Genomic DNA, 18,844 nt, shown 5'->3' with positions numbered 1-18,844 from the left:
TGTTTGAAAGCCTTCAGGATATTCAGAGAAGAATTATGGCTGTGACCAGCAAACTCTTTGCCATGCCAGAAAATCAGGTCCTCCAAAAGACATAAGCAGTAGCCTCTAAACACCGCTACAAAAAAAAGCATCCAAACTGGACACCAGGGGAGGTGGAGAGCTGGTCACTGAAGGAAGGCATGGGACGTGTGTGTGCTCAAGGTGTGCCTTAAACTATAACTATTTTCCAGTCCCATTTCAAAGTGTCCTGCATTCACCCAAGAGCTCCACATTCACATGTTGGGTCCAGATCTGCTCCATGCAAGCACCCTTACAGGGCTGTTGGAGCACTACCAAGTCGGATCTTTTGTCTTAGTGGCAGCTACAGGGTAGGCATACGTGGCATGTTTGAGTCAAGTAGAAAAGAACCCATAAAAATCCCCTCACCCACAGCGTTCACCAAAACTTCATTTTCACAGAAGTTTCTAACCATTTCTTACAACGCAATGAAGTTGTTTTCCCTCATCCCTAATCTGTGTGTTTGTAAAGGACTGGAAGCTAAATCCTAAGAAGCAATAGGCATATGCTGCTCCTAGCTGGGAGCTGCAGGTGATTGACACTTCCCAAACTCATACATAATAGCTAGAGCAAAAATTTCACTGCTAATTTAGTGTGTGATGGGGATCCAACTTCATTGTGCAGTCAGAAGGTTGCGTACAATATCAGAGCAATTTTTTTCAAGTAATAAGAAAAATCCCCGAACTCCTCTTACAATGTTTGAATCACCAGGATCGCCACGTGCCTGTGAGCTGAGGCCACGTGCTGGTGAGCTGAGTTACCTCCTCCACCATCACCTACCCAAAGAGGAGTGCCACTGAGACCCTGAATCCAAGTGTGTGTCAAGAAATAAAAAATTGACGAAGCTTCTTCTGAATAGGCAAGAAATCAGCCAGTAGCAGGAATAGGGAGGCAGGCAGATTGGATCAGAGGACTGGCCCCTGTATTGTCTCTGCCAGTGGCAAATACCAGATGCTTATGAGAATACTGTGAAAAACCTGCCCATAGGGTGAGTTTCCTCCTCTCTGCCATCTGGTACCGCTTGGCTTCTTCCCAGAAGCATTAAGGTTTACATCCCTTCCAAAAATATTTACCATCCTATCTAACATGGGAAGAAGGCCAGAGGTAGCTTGATACATCTTTGCCTTTTGTAAATACTCCATTGTAAACACAGGTGGTCCAACCAATAGGTGGGAGAAATGGAAGGTAAAGTTTTACATCTGTCTTGGCATCACTAAACTGCACCCTTCAGTTACCCTGACATCAGAGTACATCACTGAGGACAAATCCTGCCCTGAGTTACATGGAGTCCTCACAGGAGGGGGCTCTATGTATCTGGGGGCAGAACTTGGTTTCCACAGCCTGGAGGTACTTGCAGGAGGTTGTTCCGCAAGACAAAAACAGTCCCAGGTTTTAGTTTCGTCTTTCCTGGGTGTGCAGCACCCAGCAGCTGCACAAGGCCCAGGAAGCTCTGGGGATTTAGACCTGCATCATTTAAGCCACTGGTGATTTAAACACTGGCTTTGCCAGGAGTATATTCATATTACGTGCGTGGTTTTTTTCTCTCGCTGCCTCTATTTGTGTTTTCCTTAAGACTCTAACAACCCCTCGCAGATGTTCTGGGTGAGGCAGAGTGAGTGCTGTTCCATCTGTGACAGTGAATTTAGACCAGTTTCAATTGAATTATCTTTGTCATCACTGGTTTAAAAACAGAAGAAAAACACAAAGATGGAAAAATATTAGTGCTGCTCCCAGGGAGCGTTCAGTTTCATGGCGAGCGGTCGCAGCCTGATCAGCCTCCGAGCTTGGCAGGTTGCCCCCGAGCAGCCCGTGCCCTGGGGGATGCAGCAGCCCCCCGGGCTCTTCTGGGTTCCCCTGCTGCCGCTCCACACCACGTACATCCTCCTTTTCCCTGGCACAGCTCTGTGCTTGGGCTTGGCACTGGTGGCTACAGAACAGACACCTCGCTATTCAAGCAGACGAGGCCATTGGTATTAGCAGCATGAGGCTGATGAATCCTGAGCAGTTCTGCAACAGAGAAAATAGACAATGTTACACTATCCCCTGTCCTCGTTACACTCTTATTTCTCATTTCCAAATGAACGAATGACCTCTTAAATGTATTGATGCACCAGGGACATACAGGCTTTATACTATAAGCTAGGCCTGTTGGTACCCTTCACTCAGTAGTAAAGCGTATTTTCTGCTTGCAAAACAGCAATGCTGCTGAGGACCTGATTTTGCCTTTTATAGCTCACTGAAGCCACTGGGATTTTATAGCACATGAGAAAGGAGAGTCATGCCCTAAAATGCTGACACCACTTCTATATATCATAGAGATATCTGAATAATTCATAGTGTCAAGCAGCGCAAGTTAAAGGAACAGTGGCATAAGTGACAACATCCACTTTTAGTACATCCTACGCAAAAATAAAAACTCCACAAATTTCTTTCTTATGCAAAAACCATCATCAGTCTTTCCAAGGAAGAACCACAATAGTGTTACAAGATGTGGGGTGATACACCAAACACAGGGATTTCCTTGTGATCGGGCACATCACCTTTAACCTTTGCCTTGTGTGGTATTTAAAACAAAATGAAATTGGACCCAGACTTGAAAAAGGGACAATGTGTCCTTCCCCCACACTCATTCTAATGCAGAGAGGTTGCAGAAGACCCCAGGTTGCTGTTGCAGGTCTTCAGGCTACGGCTCACTTTCTGTTCTGATAATGACTGCCTTTCAAAACAATTAAGTCCAAAGCAAAGGCTGGAGATAATCTGTTTATGGTGCTGGTGCATCAGAGATCCCTGGATTCTGAGGATGTTTTGGATCAAAGCCAGACTCTCCTTCTTCCAAAGGGCCCTCACCGTCACACCGAACTGAGAGAGAAAGCCCTCCAGGAAATCACGCTTGCAATTCAGGTATAAATGTAGCACTTCCAGCTCATCTCTTCTTGCACATGTGAAAATAAGAAATCCCCTGGAGTTTGCAGATCTGTTTTCTACGCTACGCTTCCCACTCCTTAGTTTGGACCAGTGACCCTCGCTAGGTCTGATATTTCAGGCCGGGTGCTGGGGAAGGGTTGCCTTGCGAACGCCGACACCTTGCCAGCAGCGTGGCATGGGGCTGAGGACTGTGCGATGTCCATCTGCAGACTTGAACCCAGCGGGAAGGCGGTGTCATTTTAGACCTCCTAACCGGCGCTCCTCTGGGTCGATACACCCGCTGGCTCGGCTGAAATCCCCTCCCTGGCCTGGGTGACCACAGCGGGTCCTGGCAGCAGGTGACTGCCGCCTCTCTGCATTCTGCCCACGTCCGCGGCCGCAGCCGGACAGGGACACCGTTACCAACGGGGATGCCATCTGAATACAAAGCGGAGGCAGGACACCACGCTCTCCCCACCGGAGCCCAAGGGAAGCCCAGGTGGCAGAGGGGTAATCGGATTGCCACGGCGAGGCTCGGCGCCTTCCCCAGCATGGCGCTGCCTGTCATTAAATTTCCCGCGCCCCTGTCACCAGCGTGATGCCGCTTGGCGTTGCCTTCCCCCCGAGCTCGGTGGGTCACAGCAGCGCTGGCCTGGCTTGGGCTTTTCCCTCCAGTTAGCAGGTTGCCGTGCCTTCGTATTCGCCACTCATTCTCCGCCGGGAGGTTGTTTACCTCCGCTCTGAACCCTCCCCTCTCGCTGACCCACATTATTGTCCGTGGCAATCCTCATTGCCACAGAAGTAAAGCTCTGAAAGTGAGGAATTAATTGCCTTAGGGCTTTGATCATTTTTAACGGTGCGGAGATAATCTGTCAGACCCAGGAACCACTCTAGTGCCGAGAAGCCGGAGCAGCTTCTCCGGCATAAAGGTGCCCATCTTTATGATCTTATTTTTAGTCTCTTCCCTTCGTTTCCAGAGCAGGCAAACTTGAGGATTCACATTTTGGGTACAACTCGCGTTTTGCTCTGCAGATACTACTTTAAACCATGATGTACATAGATTTTGATAGCATGCAGAATGTACCAGGCTTAATTGATCAGTTCTGCTTGCACATTTGAGCTTATTTGCCATACTCCCTGCTTTGCCTTCATTAGAAGTGAATGTAACGCTCGGGAAAGTTTCCAGAATTAACAACTCCGGAAACCAAAGTTCCAGCTGAACAGAGCGAATCAAAGCAAATTTATTATGCCCGTGTGCTCCCTGAGGTTTAACCCCATGTCCTTTAGGTCGGCCTTATTGCTGGGATCACCACCAGCACTGCCCGTGAGGACCAGCCCTATGGGTCAGGTTGCTCTGGTCTGGTCACCTGCCTGTTAAAATGTGCAGTGGCTTGAATAGCCCTCCTGCTGCTTCCAGCTGGGCCCTGTGGACTCCTGCTCTCTGCTGACTGATGTAACTGGTCTGCTACTGAGCTGGGCTGGCTTTCAACCAGTGGCTCAGGAATAGAAAATGTGGCAGGATGGTGGCAAATGCTGCAGTGCCAACAAGGGAGTAGCACACATTGCCACCAGCAGAAGATTGGATCCAGTTTGTCCATAAAGCTCTCAAAACTTTATCTTAACAGTGTTTATTTTGATAAGTCTAGCTTTGGATATTTGATTACAGAAACAGTCCCAAGCAATGAATTCCCCTGTGTCAAAAAAACAGTAATTACCGCTGTACATGGCACTTCTGTTTTGTTTGCAGCTGAGGGACCTGCAGAGGACAGTGAAGGAGAGAGGCTGTGGCAAAGGGAGTTTCATGCTACCTGAACTGGGAGGCACATTTTCATGCAAACCCTGTGTAAGTAATGAAAAGAGAGAGGGATGGGAAAAAAAAGAGGGGTAAGTTCACCCAGCAGGCAGTTTAGGGGAGGGGTCTAGGTTAGGTCTAACTCCATCACAGGGAGCCAGGAAAATATCCCCCAGAAGCCAGCCCAGTGCCTGGGGAACAAAAATAAGTGATCAGAGCCTCTCCTGATCCTCCTGTGCATGGGACAGCCCCTTCAGGCACTTGGTGTTTGCTCATCCCCTTGAGCCTGTCTGCTGCTGGCTGCTCCCAGAACCACGTCTGTGCAATATCTGTGATGGCACAAGAGCTGCACATCCCTTTCCTACCCCCTTGATGGCTGAGCACATTGATGTCTTGCACAGTTTACTGTACAGAAGGATTGCTGTTGCTGCTCTTGCGCAAATAATCAAGAGCAAGTAGTTCCTAGATGCAAGTCCGGTGTCCTTGAGAGAACTGCTGATCAGGGGAGGAAGCCTTTCTGCAGTCAGTGCTGTTACCCTGCATGGGCTGGAGTCTGCAACTGCGGACCACAGAAGCGACTGTCATACAAATTGTAATAATAATAATAATAATAATAATAATAATAATAATAATAATAATAATAATAATAATAATAATATAGAGAAGCTTTCAGAGACATGCCAACTCCTCTTCTCACTTACATCTCATCACCGACATCAGCAGCATTTCCTTAGATTCAACCCCTGAGCAAAGGTCTCTCCTTACTGCTGGGTGCCAGGACAAAGGCAAGGTGGGCTGCGGGAGCCTCAGGTCACTGCTGCCGCCCCTTCCCCTTCCCGCACACAGTCGTGCTTTTGTTCTTTGCTTCAATTACCTGACCTGACAGACTGGAAATGCTGCTGTGGAGCCTGGGAGGGGATCCTGCCCGCCATCGAGCACCAGCCCTGCTGGAAGCAGCATCCCTACCAGGGCAGGAGCTGTTCCTTTCCATCGGCAGAGCTCAGCATCGCCAGGTTGAAAGCTGGGGGGAGGGAGAGAGGAAGCTGCAAGGGCTATTTTTACATGTAATTTCTTCAAGTAATGGTTTATTGCCATTTCTATCCCAGGAGGAGGCTGTTTTGGGCCTTGTAAATACAGCCCGGCTAGTGCTTGCTGCTGAATACTAGCTGGATCAGACTCCTGATAAATTGAAGCCAAAACCAAAGTGCGTTCGGCTGCTGCTATTTTCATGTATATTCTTAGAGGCAGATTATTTTGCAGTCCTTGTACTTATCAGATATGTTAGACAGGTAAGCCTAGTCATTTTAGTTTCACTGGGTAAGCTGAATCCTCTCTCGGGATAAGTGGGAGCAGCTGGGCTAACCTGAATGGACTTCATACTTGCCTATGATTTGGTCCCCCTGCCTCTGTCCCCCAGCTATTTTAAAAGGCCACACATAGTGGTCTTAATAAGAATATAATAAAGACTTAAAGCCCTTTTCCCATTTGGAAGTACACTGGGTACTGGGATGCAAAGGGATGTGGGAGCACAGGAGCCCGCGCGGGGGATAGAGCCTGCAGGACGTCCCTGACACCCGGCAGTCTGCCCCAGCACTTTTCGGGTGCAGGACGGTGCTTTTAGGTGCTGGATAGATGTGTCTTTACAAACTTCTTCCAGTGCAGGTTTTCAGACACATGATTACCTCTTTTTGACTCTAATGCAATAGACATCTGCTGCGAGGGAATCGGGTGGCTCAAGGGACCGGCAATAATGAGATAGGAGCCCTTTGTCTCTGGGTTACTGGTTCAAACCCAGGCGAGACAGGCAGTGACTGGGAGTCATTACTGCCCGACAGCTGCTAAATAGCTGGTGTCAATTGGGTCGGTGTCCTTGGTCAACTTTCTCATTAACAGGTGTCTGCATCTCAACACCACAAAGAGAACCCAATTATCAGTCTCATCCCTGACTGTGATTTAGTAGATATAGGGAGACATGAATTACTTAGTCACCAGGATGAGCTTGGAAGTATGGTCCAAGCCAGGAGTGGGGTGCGCTGATGGAGGAAAAATGGTTTATGCTAAACTGCCTCTTCCCTTCGCTACCCCTGGGATAAACAGAAGGGTTAAGCCTGTGGAGGTACCAAGCCTACACTTTTCAACAACTTCACACAGTTGTTATTGCTCCTGCTCTTTACTGTGATAGTGCTAAAAGACTCTAAAAGTCAAATGTTTTAATGTCAGGGAAACTGTCCCTGCCCACCAAGAGTCTTCTGTATAAGGCAAGAGATAGCAGATCTGTATCTACAGCAGCCAGACAAAGAGAACACAAACTAAGGGGACTTTTTTTGATCAATCACTAAAGTGCTTTAAATATTAGGCTAATAGTTTTATTTAAAAAAAAAAAAAGCTAGAGGTTTAAAAATCTCAGAACTGCAACTTTTATATATTTGCATTTGACAACTGAAATGCAAAAGGCTTGATGCAGCAAGAAATGCAATTTAGGCTTAAGCGCACTGCAAATATTCCTTTGGATAAGTAAGAATAGGACTTGCTTTCACTCACAGCATGATCAGTATTAAATGAATCTTAAATTCATAGGTGGGAAAAGGTGAAATTAGTTTGCAGTTGATAAATGAGATCAGATCTTTTTAATGAAAAACTTTACATTAACCGGTTACATCATCATATAATACTAAAATTATGATGAGAGGGCAACCTGGTGCCTAAGAGAGCTTAATATTTCCCCTTCTCAGACCCTGTCTTACAATCCTGCATAACTTTGACTATGAACCCAACACATAGCAGTTACTGCAGGAAAAAACTGGACAACTAATGAAAGCTGTTGCCTATCCACATGTTACTTCATTAGCAGAATTCATCAAATGAGATCCAGGCTTCAGGTCAGTCATTGTCTTTCACCTACATTGTATGAGTGGTCAAACCTTGCTGAAGAATTGCAGGAAAGTGTCTCACTGGCAACAGGCATGGTTGATGGGTGATATTTAAAAGCCCGCTGCCCCTGAGCTGGGCAAAAGCAGTCCATCATATAGGGGCAGCCTAGGTGGACTGGATGATTGTTGTAGGTCCCTTCCAAATGAAATGTTCTATTCTATCACATTTTGCACATACCTGTAGCAGAGGTAGCTTGTGTCCAATGCAGGAATAATGTTGAACTGCTCAAAAGCACTTTTAAAATAAACTTTTTCTAGAAAACTAGGGGAAACGTTATTTCTGTTACAGAAAAATTAAGGAGGAGTGAAAGTAGAATGACCATTTGTACGTAATTTGTACAGCCCCTTTTTTTTTTTTGTCTTGTTAGCGGGAGCTAAGAGCAGTACTCTTGTTTTTAAATTGCTTAATCACTTAATCACTGCTAAGGAGGGCAACTTCCCCATAACTGGCATGGCCAAAGGAAAGCTGAATTCTCTGTGAAAATGTGGGCTTAAAGGAAAATAGAGCAGGGTGAGGGGAGAGGGTCTGTGTTACCCGAGGCATCTGGAGAAGAGGCACACTGAAGCTCACTTTGCAAAACAGGCTCCAAAAAAAAATAATCCTAAAGAACAGGCCAGCATGTGGTGCTGGCAGCACAAGGCCCCTGCATCACCATCCCCCTCATCCTCGTTCTCATCCTCACCACCCCGGCTGCACCGGCAGCCAAGCTTGGGGAACAAGACCCTCACCTGCAACTGGGGACTAATGGGAAAGTTTCCAGTTTGGATTTTTTTCTTTTACACACTACTGACGGTATTACTTCAAGGCAAATTGTCATTTTCTGCAGCCTTGGCAACACTGTATTTAGAGTGATCATAATACGATTATTACTGTATGAGAACATGAAATCAGCCATGAACCTGATGAGGTTGTTATCAGTGTCCAAGCTGATTATGTTATAACAACAGCACAGATAGGGAAAAACATACTTGGCTTTTTTCAAAGTGATTTATTTGGTATGATTTAAATTCTCTTTTTTGTAGTCTTAAAAGAAAGGCAAGATTTTTGTAGCTACAATTTTTGTCTTCAGTAGTGCATAAAATAATCCCTAATAAATTCCTTATTCTTCACAAAACCCCCATACTGCTAATTGGGTAATCAGATAAAATTCTTACTCACCTACACCAAAACAACTATAAAACCAATTTATTTACAACTGCAATGATATTAAAATTAAACTCAAGCGTGAGAGCTGCTTCTTTCTGAAGGTCTCTAAATGTCCTTCAAGTTTATAAGTAATAAGTTCTCATGGGACACATGAATTCATGCCCTTAATCCATTCTGACTTTAAAAGTCCAGCTTCTTTTATGCAATGTCTCATTATACAAGCTCTTGCTTCAGCAAATGCACTTCCATCACTTTTCTCTGAAGTCTGTTTAATATAACATCTTCTGAATTATTTAATGGGCAAACATATGGATTAAATAAAGCAAACACATCTACCAGAGCTTCTATATGCCTAAGAAACTTTTGACCAAAACTTTCCAAACATTCTACAGCTCACATACAAAATCCCTAAGCCTCAGACCTGGGCAGCATTATGGTCTCTGTGCCACGGCACAACCCTCCCTAAAGCTGTGGCGACAGGTCCTTAGTGATCCCTTCCCACTCCTGCAAGAGGGGCAAATTCCAGAAAAGGACCAAGTCAGGGGTCAGACTGAGGGAAACTGTCCTGAGGCTAACGATGGCATCAATTAGAGCAGCTTTCAGATTGCGCCAGTGCGTGATACAGATTGGCCGAGTACACTCAGAGTTCATGTCCACCCGTTTTCCCTGCCCCATTGCTCCCCAGTAGCCGCTGTCTGGTTTTCACCTTCAATCACAGCTTTTTTTCACTAGTTTACATTTTGTTCACCACTCTGAAATTCAGTTCTAGGTTATATTTCCGCGTTTGGGAGTGATATATAGCCCACGGTGAATATTTACCCATGTAAGTGTAAGCCAGTCTAGAGTCTGTCTCTGATTAATTTGAATTTAAATCTGCATTTCATTTCTCCTGACCTTTGAAATCTCCCTCATGACTACTCATCAGAAAACCTTGATATGATAAATTAGAAATTCTTTTAGATCTTGGATCAGATTGGAATAATAATCACCCTGCTTCCCAAATACCCATCTGAGGCTTTGTTAGTTTGTTTCCAGAAACTGTGGATAGTCTAAGTCACAAGAGTTGCAGAAATTAAACTGGGAACATTTCTACATGTGAATTTAAGTGTTTAAGTGTAGAAAAAATTAGCCTCCCCCTCCCGTGGCTCTCTCAGACTTTAAAATCCAGACATTCCGACCACAGTTTTAGATTATTAGTGACCCTTTTCTGAACTGTTCTGACACCGTGGCTTCTTTACATACTTTGATTAGTTTTATTCGTAGCTGAAACTGTGAAGTAAATGCAGCAGCTGGATGTGTCTGTTAAAGCTGAGAAATTGAACCGGTGTTTTATTATTCATAGCAATTTAGGTGCAAACCAACCAAAATCAAATAAAAAACATCCCCAAAGTAATTGCTGTCTGAGCCAATTATCAGATTTATTTGTTGGTGCTGAGCAAAAAAACTAGCTCAAAGTTTGACAAGGTATAAACTAAAACCAGGTTCCAGCCAGAAGGTGTTGGAATCTGAGCAAGATGGGCACAGAGCGGCCAAGAGGCTTGGGAACCTCTGGCAGCAGAACAGCTGATATTTATCTTAAGGTTGAGGGGAGCGGACAGGTATCCAGGAGGCACGTGAGCGGTATATGCCTTTTAAATGATGTCTTTTCCTAGTAATGGGATGTACTGTTTAGGAAGAAGTCTTAGAGCCTGTAGCCGATTACCACTAGCCATGTTGTTAATGCTAGGTTGCGAAATGGGCAGCGATACCAGCAAAAAAAAGACTTGCACAAGTTTAAGGTCTCATTAACTCCATTAACTAGAATAATTTGGATTCCCATTCATAAATAGTCCGTTAATGACAGAAGCATCTCAGTCTCCCAAACCGGGGGAGCTATGATCTTGTCAGTGACACTTCCCCCAGGTGCCAGCCCTTCCCAGCATCTTTGGCCTGCAAATTCGTGAAGGAGAGGTCAGGCTGTCTGCTGGCACCAGCAGCACATCAGTGCTTTGCTCTATGTCCTCTGCAGCCAGATCTTCAGTGTTCGGGCTCGTGCGGGGCTGGGATACCACAGAAAAGGGAGAAAGATGAGTAACGCAGTGCTGCCGAGCACAGCGCAGATCCCTGAGTCTCTGCTGAAGCAAGCCTGCCTCTGGACTAGCTAATGGCGAGCTGGAGCTAGCAAATCTAGCCAGACCTGAGCCTGAGATACCCAAAGGCTCCAGCACCACGGTCCCAACAAAGTGCAAGGGGCCAGCTGCTCCCCAGCTGGTGGAACCACCGCATGGAGGAGCCTGGGGCTGCGGGCTGAGCCTCTCTGCCCCCTTCAGCACCCACGGATGGCGGCAGCTGAGGAGGGATGTGCCATGCAGTCATGCAGGACCTGCATCTCGACCCTGTTTGTTGAATTAATGCTTTTTCATCTGTTCGTGCAGATTACTTTTAAAAAGCCATTATCTTCCTTAGCGCTCCCTTCTGCAAACTCCGCCTTGAATGCTCTGGGAAGGGTTATTTCCCACTCCTCCCAGTGTCTGCTGACCCAGGGAAAAGCAAGAATACTTCTGAATCCCGTCTCTGATAGCTTAATCAGCAGAGCTGCTGGGCAGGGCGGGGACGCAGCTCTGGGCTTGCTTGCACCACCAACCTGCAGCACCTACAGCATTTTCTCCTGAGCCCGTGGGCCCCCCACCCGCGTGAACTGCTGGTGCTCCTGTAATGTTTTCTAGGGGTATTTCAGCCCCACCGTTCATTTCATTTAAATGCTGCTCATCACCGCACATACATTGTAAAAACTCTTCCTAAACCCCAGTTTATGCCTGCTTTAATATTCTCTTTCATAACTTCCTTCCTGTCCACCACAATTAGGTTTAATATTTGGAGGCATTGCAGTAGCACCTGGGATCCATCCCTGGGAACTGGGGCCAGCTGTGCTGGGTGCTGAACAAGCACCCAACAAATGGCTTTTGGTCCCAAGGAGCACACCGGCCAAATGGCTGCGCTGTGGTTTGGAGATAGGAGCTTTGGCTTATGAGCTGTCTGTAGTATACAGCTGTACAGTCCATTTGAGTGATGCACCCTGGCTGCATTATCCATGGTCTTTTCCTTTCTTAGTGTGTTATTTTAAACTTTCTCACTTGCAAGCTCAGAGGACAAAATATCCTGGCTGAAATTCTGGCCCAAATGAAGTTGGGGGCTGTGCTGCCATTGACTTACATGGGTGAAGATTGTGTCTCCATGATCAACAGAAAACGGGTCTGAGTTCTCACTGTATTTATTTTGGATTTCTTTTCTTGTTCGGTGTCAAAATAATGGAATTATACCTGTGTTAAACAAGATGTTGGCAGTCCTTCATGTGGGTATACAGGAGACAGAAAATCATTTTCCCTCTAAGCGCCATGAAACAAATTTTCATAAATATATTTCACAGGGCACTCGGTTTAGTTTCAGCAAGTGTTCACGGACCACTTTGCTAATGAACTGTGCTATACAATTAAATTTTATCATGTAGAAGACCAGGTCAGCTCCAAAATTTCCCCTGTTAATACTAAGTACACACAATGAGCTCCTTAGAAATTCAGCATTCTTTGCCTGATTTGCCAACTAACTTTGCATCTCTACAAAGGCGGCTACGAGTCCAACATCCTGGAATAATGCAAATAATAAGAACAATTTAATTTGGAAGCTGTTAAAAAAGTAACTTCAGTTGATTTGCATCTGTGCTTGCAGCTAAGACATTTCCCATTGCTTTTGCAGCAGAAGGTTGCTCCTTTCTCACACACAATTTAATATTTTACTTTAATGTTTTAACAGTCATTTATTTGACTCGGGCAATTCCAGTCCCACAAAATACAGTGAAAAGGCAGATTTGAAAGCCATGTTTGCATCTTTGAGCTCAGTAGGAGTTTTGCAATAAATGTCATGGATTGGCAGTGGAGCCTTCAAGGAAAGACAGTATAACAATGTATTGTATTTACACTGCAAAATTAGCCAATTACTCAAAAAGGTAACTTCAAGCATTTTAATGTATTTTTTATTTTTTCTATTTTCTATTCTATTCTACCCTATCCTATTCTATCCTATCCTAAGTATTTTTTATCTTTCAGTGATATGGTGGATTCCTGTACCTTGTTAAGATCTAGTCTCCTGGACATGACAAATTTTTGACCCGGGTTGAGCAGATTGGGAGCCTGACTTGCATTTTATGCCAAGGTCCTAGTCCTGGAGATTTCTGATCAGCAATTATAAATGTTATAGAAATATTATGGAATTACTGACTGCATCAAAATTGTATCCACCACATGGTTTAAATTCATTCCATGGGGCTACAAAGTCTTTGAAATGGCCCTAGGTGATCTAAAAGCTTGACTCTGCCAAGGTGGCAGAGCTCGTGTGACCCAGTTTCAAAGGCTTGGTGCTGTGACAGGGCGGGAGGAGACTGGCGGAGCCTCCTTTCACCCAAGCCCAGAAGAATTCCCTTTGCACGGGAGGAGTTTCTCACATATAAAGGATGGCTCAGACGTATAAGCAAGAAGGATGTGAAATTAATAGGGGGAAATAGGATGACAGGAAGGGAGCGTGTGTTCATGTGCATGCATGCCCACGCGCAGGAAGGAGCGTGCTGGCTTTATCTGCAATTTTGAAGCATTGCTCTAATAGCAACAGACAAATAATCCAAGCATATATTACTGCTCCTCTGCTGTGTTGCTCATTGCACAGACAATGTGGTGATAAGCAGGGAAAAATGCCCAGGGAGAGAAATGCAGCAAAAACCCAGTGTCCTTTCCTACATTCACATCTATTCGGCAGTATTAGCCAAAGCAGACAGATGCCCAGGCATCACCCTGTATCAGCCCATCCAGTGATCTCAGAGCAGCGCTAACAACACAAGAGTAATTGTAAGGCACGAGGATGTTTTGTTTTGCATGGAGCGTATCTCCATTTGATAGTAACCATTTTAAAGTCTGGAAGAATTTTGCACTCACTAAGCTGATTTTACAAGCAAAGAGAAGTGCTTGTCAGCAAAGGTTAATGTAGCTGTCCCTGCAGGAGAGCCCTGTGGGTAGAAAGAGTCTCATCTGGCTGTTTTTTAAAGGGCAAGAGTCATCACTGTGAAGGAGGAATTTTTCCGTTTCTAGGAGCTTTTCACATCATTGTAGTGAACTGCTGCATAAGTTACCACTTCTCTATAGCTTCCCTATTTTCATGATTATCAATATTTGTTTCTATTACTTGTATTTTAAAGTCTTATAAGATGTTCTTGTCCAAAATGAATAAAATCTTTATTTGAAAAGATGAAAAGAGAACTACTGGGTGTTTTTATGGCTTGCACTGGTACAATATTAGAGTGCTGTGAAGTAGGGAAGGACCGTCTCCCCTCTTTACAGGTGGGAACAGGGGCAAGGAGAGACTAAATGCTGAAATTAGACTATGTGCTCCAAGTTCCTGCCTTGCATGTCACAAGCACCTTTAATACATGGTGGTCTCATTATGAGGGAATTGAATCCAAATCTTCATCATCCAGGCTACCTCTTCACCATTGACCAGACTCAACCTTCCTTAAAGCATCAAAGGTGAGATCTATGCAGGTATGGGGTAAATACCCCTAACTGGTGTATAGCAGTTGTAACAGAGAGAGGTTTGGCCATGTCAGGCTGGCCTGGCCATGGGAGGGTCTCGCGCTGGAGGCATCCAAGCCCTGAGGTGAGCTCCCATTTACATCCCCAGGATGTCACCAGCATGGCCAGGGGACACACGCGCTCCGTGTAACAGGAAAAGCCCAAGTGTGATCCTGAGACTCCCAAATAGCACCTGGCTTTATTTACCCCTGGTTGCCAGGAGATGGAGTCATGCAACATGAAGTATAGATGCAGACAACATTTTGCTTCATAGACAGGATCTTTAGTTGAGATATTCAGGAAATCTTCTCTCAGAGCTTCCAGAGAAGAAAGCTGGCAATGGTGCACACTTGGATGGAAGGGAGAACGCTAAGCATGGGCTCTCTCTCTCTAGTGAGGACGGTGCTGTGGACGAGCCAGTTGCCCATCTGCAGCAAGCTAGAATAAAGGCTAATAAAGATACCATTGGATACACCTCACATGGCAGCTCTTTGTATGGTAACAGCTCTTGGGTGTTACTGAACTAGATTTGAGGCAAAGACTCCAAGGTGAAACCTGGATTTTGATCCACGAGAGACCAAAACACTGTACACATGTTGCAAAAAGAACAGAAAAAAAGCACTAATACTTGACCCAGATCCATCCCTTTAGCTCTGCCACATCAGATACAGAAAATATTCGTATGGTAGCAGGCTATGCATTTTTGGGCATCTCCACAACCTGCCTGAGACTCTGCTGACAGAGGTGGTTGTATGCTGATGGAGCTTCATGCATGAAAGCTCAGCATGGCTACAAGATTTGCATTATCCCAACAGGTCAACCATGTTCTCTAGTGGCATCCGTAGACAACCCATCTTGGAGCACCTCAAGGCCTGCCTTGGGCTTGAAGTGACCCTGCAAGGCCACTTTCTCTGCTCCTCAACAAGAGCATTTAGGAGTAGTAAAGAACTGAGGGCCCCTGAGAAGCTGTTCTCAGTCAAGGGATAAATAGTGGCTGTTTCATGGACCATTGCCTGGGTTGCATAAAACAGGGTCAGCGTTTAGAAATGGCACTGGATCCTCCACAGCTGATGAATAGCCAAAGCACCAGGAGCAGAGATGCTTTTTTCACTGCTGATGCTTGCTCAGAGGGGATTTCCTTCTGCTCCTGACCCAGATGTTGGTACAGTGAACTAGGCTCTGCTCAATGTAGCTTGGATTACTGCAGCGTGCCCCAAGGGCATCCAGAAATAGCAATGCTGTGTGATCTCTAGTGACCTCCCAGTTATCTCTGTGTGTAATTCAGGCTGTTAATTTTGACATATATTAGCTGTAGTTAGTTCAAGACCTCCTTACCTGACCTCCCCCTTGCTTGGCTGTTGGGGCTGCGGGAGGTGACCAGACCATCAGTTCCCAGCTATGACCTGTTCAGGGCTTGTGGCAGGTCGCTGCTGGGGAAAATCCCGTCGCTCCTGAGCTTTGCTCCTTCCTGCCTGCAACGGCCAAAGCTGCCAACCCCTGCCACCCGTCAGGCCCCCGCTGAAAATGCTGCAGCCAAGGGGAGGCCAGGGAAGACCCAAGGGTAGAAACTACTTTAAACACACATACTGCTTCAGCAACAGATACTATTGCTTATGAATTAAACAGCAAATAAATATAGTTCTTATTTTTTAGTTATTTCTAAGGGGTCTTAGAAAACTCTGCAAAAATAAAAATTCTGTACAACACCTAGAGTTTGTACCTGAGCCTTGGACTGTTGTAGTCATGCCTTTTTGGCTTTCCCTGCTATGTTGTTGCATTGCTTGTAAGTGCCACATCTCTTTTAGCATTTTGAGCTACATCAGGTTGACTCATCAATCATAACTGATATACAGAATATGAGACTTTTTGATTATGGGAAAATAACTTTAATTGTCTAAAAATGCCATTTTAAAAAAACTTAGGGTTTAATCCCATGATTTAAGTCAATAAGAGTTTAGAGCTGGATTTGCAAAAGTCTAGAGGCACGTACGGCCAGTAAGAACGCCAAAGATGCTGAAGCACGTCAAACACTGAGCCCGCGTGGAGACCAATGGAAGGCAGGCACCTAACCCACTTGAGACTCTTCGTAAGAGGCTTTTAGTGATGAACTTCTACCAGAGTTAGGCTACGAGAGAATTTAACTGTCTACAGTACTGTTGCAGCCCCTTCTGCAGGGCAGAGCAGCCAACAAAAAGGGAAGCAATCTGAACCTGTTCAGAACTTCCCTCGAGTTGCCATTTATTGCACCTAGAGCAGGTTTTGTGTGAGGCTACGAGCCCCTCTGAAGCCAGTCAGCCCAGCTCTGCAATGTCCCCAGACCACTGTGGTACTTGCTGCTACCAGGACTGATGCTTGATGATACCCTATGGTGGCAGATAGCAGGTCTGGGGTCAAAGCCCTCCTCAGCTTTGGGGAGGGAAATGATGACACATGTTTCTTCTTGAATTTGCCCAGAGAATGCAAAAGAAAAGGCACCAAATCAGTGCATGGAGGAGCGTGATCCCCTTGGCCTTCTTTAAATGCCAAACTTCTCTAAATAAACAGAAAATTTGCATATTCTTTTAGCAGAAAATGTCGTTCCTCGCGTATTTCATGAAGACACTGGATTTGATTGGCAGCCAGTGGCAGTGTGGTTACCAGCTGCCTGCTAGTACTGGGACAGTTATGTAAGGGACAGAACTACTCCAGAGCTGCCAGCTTGGGTCAGGAATCTCCAGGGGTCCTACACTATGCATAGTCTGCACTTACATGGTCCCTGTCCCTCCAGAAGAGAGCCCGCTAGGTTGTCCACATGGACTTGTGTAACTTCTGCTTCTTTCCTTCCTCATTTGTCCTTCCTGAAAGATTGGTTGGTCCTCGGATATGTCTTTTATGAAACACGTCTGAGGGCGTGGTACAGCCGACAACATTACACGCCTCACTGCTCAGTCAGAAAGATTTCAGAAATACTAAATTTGCAATCTCTGTTTCTAGACCAGCATCTGTTCTCTTTTGCTGCAAGAACTGATTACTTTGGGGAAGAATTTTTCAAGTTACAGCTTGCTTTTATTGGCTATAACTGCTGTTTTCAGCTATTAGAAGATATCCGAACAACCTGTTTATTAGCTCCTTGTCCTTCGATAGGGGTGGAGTAATGGCAGCATTGGCTGCTGCTACCTTTGTTCCATAAAAGCGACATTTTTGTGGTTGTTAATCAAAAAAACCCCTTATTCTCTTCAAACTAGAGATGGGACTGAATGATCCTGGGACAAAGGCATGGATCCAAACTGGATTTTTCCTTTACAGTATGAGCTCAATCTACCATTAATCATCTTTTCTTTCAGTGGAATATACTTGCTTCTGTAAGTGAGCTTTTTCACCTCTCAGAGGGAACTAAAAAAGCAGGGTATTTTATTATGCCTTGAATCACTGATGAGGAAAGGCTCATTTGTACAATTCAGTGAGCAAGCCTTTTGGTCTATTTCTTGTTACAGACAAATTATATGGTTATATGTAATCTACAACAGAAAGCATTCAGATGTTACATAAAATCAATACAACACTTTCTGAAAAGGAACATACATTTTAATGCCTTTATTATTTCTTTTGTGACCAAAAAGAGGAAAAGATCCATGAGCTGTAAAATAGACAGAAGCCATTCAAGGATTGTTACTTATTGTTCTATTGCTGTTACTGCAGGGAAAATAGTAGTAATTTTTAAAAATCATTTCTGCATGATCTGCTGTTGTGTGAGCTGATAAGAAAATATGTTCTTTCTGTACGTGTGACACATAAGGAATGTTTACTGCCCATATGGTCTCTTTAGGGCCCTTGCAACAGAATTTCTAGGGTAGCAAGTTATGAAGCAAAAGAAGTGAGGGAGTTATCTGATTGCGGTAAAACTGTGATGTTTACATCCTGCCTGTGTATAAAATGAGCATAAGAAGGACAGGAAAAGCATTTAGCAGCGTGCCGCCTATATGGGAATCCTGGATATCATATGCTACGGTTGAGTTCTGCTGATTTACACTGTCTGCGGGGCTGCCCCAGTGTTTTGTACAAACATTCGCTGTGACATATGACACAAAGCCCAGGAATGTGCACGAGAGGGTATCGCTAAAGCAGGAGGAGGTGCTTCATCACAACAGGATTAAAGGATATGAGGGACTCGTGTGGTTCCATTACGAGGAGAAATCAGGGCTTCAGTGCTGCAGTGGTACGTTTCATTCCACATCTGAGTCATCCCAGCATGTCCAGAGGCAGCGGGATTTCCGCTTATCAAATCCTCTGACAGCATTCTCGATTTAGCACGTGATATCGCCTGCACTGGGCTGGCTCCTTGCGTTTCTTGCATTAAATGCTTCTTCAATATCAAAATGTGTCGGTAGGCCTATCGCAGCCAGCATGACTTCAGCTACTGCTCAGCACATACTTTTGTTCC

Source organism: Aquila chrysaetos, chromosome 2 (genome assembly GCF_900496995.4).
Source record: "Aquila chrysaetos chrysaetos chromosome 2, bAquChr1.4, whole genome shotgun sequence".
Classification (NCBI taxonomy): Eukaryota; Metazoa; Chordata; class Aves; order Accipitriformes; family Accipitridae; genus Aquila; species Aquila chrysaetos.
This window is presented reverse-complemented; position numbering follows the sequence as displayed.